Source organism: Homarus americanus, unplaced genomic scaffold (genome assembly GCF_018991925.1).
Source record: "Homarus americanus isolate GMGI-L3 unplaced genomic scaffold, GMGI_Hamer_2.0 scaffold4854, whole genome shotgun sequence".
Taxonomy (NCBI): domain Eukaryota; kingdom Metazoa; phylum Arthropoda; class Malacostraca; order Decapoda; family Nephropidae; genus Homarus; species Homarus americanus.
Genome location: NW_024728299.1, coordinates 978,995 through 982,500, shown reverse-complemented (window position 1 = coordinate 982,500; position 3,506 = coordinate 978,995).

Below are 3,506 nucleotides of genomic sequence, written 5' to 3'. Positions count from 1 at the left end.
AGTGTGTTTATCACGACTATGAACACCTTGCTTGACCTCATGTGTTTATCAAGACTTATTTAACCCACTGGCCTATATAATTTTGTTTTAACCCCATTCAACTTGGTAATTGGTGACGTCATAGAGTCTCAATCACCCTACTATGTAAACAACTACATAGACCAGTAGGTTGTGTGAGAGTCGTCCTGGTCTCTCTCTCTCTCTCTCTCTCTCTCTCTCTCTCTCTCTCTCTCTCTCTCTCTCTCTCTCTCTTTTATTCCTTGTTCGTCCCATCATTCATATCGCCACCTCTCTGTTTCCTCTCTCTCTACCCCCTTCTCTTTCCTCCCTCAACCATCTAACTACCATTCTCCTCCTCCCCATCATCATCATCATCATCATCCATCCATCCATCCTCTCCACCATACATCCCTCCTCCTTCACCGCCACCGTCACCGCCTCAGGAGCTGTATTAAGGCACTATAGCGAGATCAGGTGTTGTTGCTGGAATTCAATTTGTACATAGCACCTCTACCCGGCCTCCCGTAGCACATCAGACACACACACACACGACGTGGTGAGGTGCAGCTGCTGGTGACCTGTAGTATCGCCTAGTGTGCTGTAGATCTGCGTAGTGTCCTGTAGTATCGCCTAGTGTGTCTCCCGTCTTCTCGTTTCATCATATTTTTAAACATTATCGCCGTTTTCATACACTCGACCTGAGAGAGAGAGAGAGAGAGAGAGAGAGAGAGAGAGAGAGAGAGAGAGTTACATATCTGTCATTTCTCCTTACATTTCCTCCTACCACTCTTCCAGGCTTTATTCCCTTACCATCTCTATTCCCTCTTTATCGCTCACAGCCTCTTCCAAGTTTCGTTATTGTTCTGCCCAATGATCTTCCCATCTGCTTTGGAACGTTTGACCTGAGAAAAGCCTTATATGCCTTCGGTGTCCTGAATATTTCCTACATTCCCAACCTTCTCCTTGCCTCGTTTGTGCCATTTCTTTTGTCATCCACTACTCACAACTTCTTTTAAACTCCACCAGATGTATTTTCCATCACGTTCCAATCCATCTCTAAAAAAAAAATAACTCTGTGATCCTGGAATGTATTGAATTCATCCATATTAGATGTTTTATACATTAAACCCTCTCGGTCTTTATCCACACTGTATTAACCCTTGTATCCACACCGTATTTACCCCTTTATCCACACCGTATTTGCCCTTTATCCCTCACCATCATCACCTCCTGTTTCCACATTCCGCCGTAGATTCTCCCTCGAACTTGTCATCTATATCATAAACGTTCGAGTCGATTCTGCAGTCAAGTCAACCATCCGTCCACCACCACAACTCTCTCTCTCTCTCTCTCTCTCTCTCTCAATCTTCATGCAGTTTTAATGCAATTTTGGCTGACATCTTCGAGTTGTACCTTGAGCGAGCCAAGTCGAGTTAAGGGGGACAAAATATACTATACTGGTCTTTGAATATATCTTGAAACTCTGGACACAGCTTTACAGAGGCGCGTAAGAAATGACAACACAATCAGCTGTTCTTATACATTTGTTTGCTTATGTTGTGACATATAAAAGCTTCCCAAATACTCAGACAACATTGAACGTCTCGAGATTGTTTACTAGGGGCTGTTTACCTTTATATGTACTGTAATTGTTGATGGTAGTTCAGGACCTTTTCTTACAATAGGAGAGGGAAACACTTGTCCCAGGTTTAATAATGGAGGGAACACCGCAGGGCGAGTTTGTCAAGGCCATTTGTGTCTCATCGTGGCGCATGTCTAAGTTTATGTCTACGTAAGTTCCCGGATCAGAATGTTTTGAGAAATAGGGTTGATGATGTAATGGTTATAGATTTTAAGGTTATTATGCCATAATTATAGACTTAACGTTATTACGTCATAATTTAGATTTTTAGGGTTATTGCTTCATAGTTATAGACTTTTAAGGTTATCTCGTCATCTAATATACTATAGGAATAGCCGTATGTCTGTCTGTCTGTCTGTCTGTGTGTCTGTTCTGGGCAGCCGAAACGGCACAATCGTTTTTCATCAAACTTGGTGGAAAAATCGCAAAAAATTCGTAGAGTGGAACAAACCTGGTCCCATGTCGATGGTTTCTTTATGGAGGCATTAATTAACAATTTTATTTACGATGGAAAACGATGCAAGTCTACGGACTTGGCGCACCCTAATTAACCATGCAAGTCTACGGACTTGGCGCACCCTAATTAACCATGCAAGTCTACGGACTTGGCGCACCCTCATTCGATGTACGCTGTCACGAGCGTTCAAACTTTCACAAGGGCACGAAGGGCCCTCGATCACTTGTAATTATTATAACTTTTAATCCCCACATCCCTACCGAGGAACACAACACGAAATTAGTGAAGTACAGTCAACTACTAAAGCCTGTTTGTCTCTCCCTCCTGAACCACGAACCCCGCGATTCAGATTCGTGAACCCGAAGCAGTAGACTGATACATTATTCTATCCATAAATGCTTCGAATTCGTGAGTTTGAATTCTCGTGGTTCAGGAAGGAGAGACGAACAGACTTTAGTAGTTAACTCACTATAGTACATCTTCCATCTTGAACGACAACGATGAAAAGTGGGAGACTGTGCTGCCTCCTGCTGGCGGCGACAACAACTTTACGAAGGAAGTTACTGCCGGGCCGCCACAACCCCGCCGACGACAACAACACCAGACTGCAGGAGAGAGAGAAAGAGAGAGAGAGAGAGAGAGAGAGAGAGAGAGAGAGAGAGAGAGAGCTGTGGTGTTCCCTGCCGCCAGCTAGGTCCTCCAGGGATGATGGATGAGTCTGGAAAATAAGAAAAAGAATGAAAAAAAAGAAAAAAAGAAGAAGAGTGAATCAAGAGACGAGATGAAGCCCCCTCCACCCTCCCTTCAGGCTATCATGGTGATGCAGTTCTGGGAATATTTTCTACACACTTCATTATACCAGGATAGACACAACAGTAAAATAAGAAAATACTGGTTTATTATTCTTACGCAAAACTCGACTTTGGAGGGAAATGCTTTGTTGAATTGAGTTATATTAGATGCAATTATCATGTTGAGTACGATGACTTGGCCTACGGGATATATTAAGTCATCGTATCATACTCAAGAGGTCAAATTATCATACTCAAAGAGGTTAAGTCATCATAATCCAGGGGTCAATTCATTATACTGAAAGGTTTAAGACATCATATTCAAGAGGTCAAATTTATCATACTCAAAGAGGTTAAGTCATCATAATCCAGGGGTCAATTCATCATACTGAAAGATTTAAGACATCATATTCAAGAGGTCAAGTTATCATACTCAAAGAGGTTAAGTCATCATAATCCAGGGGTCAATTCATCACACTGAAAGGTTTAAGACATCATATTCAAGAGGTCAAGTCATCATACTCAAAGAAGTCAAGTCATCATATTCAAAGAGGTTAAGTCATCATACTCAAGAGGTTAAAAATCATTGGTAGTAATATTAATGATTAAGGAAAAC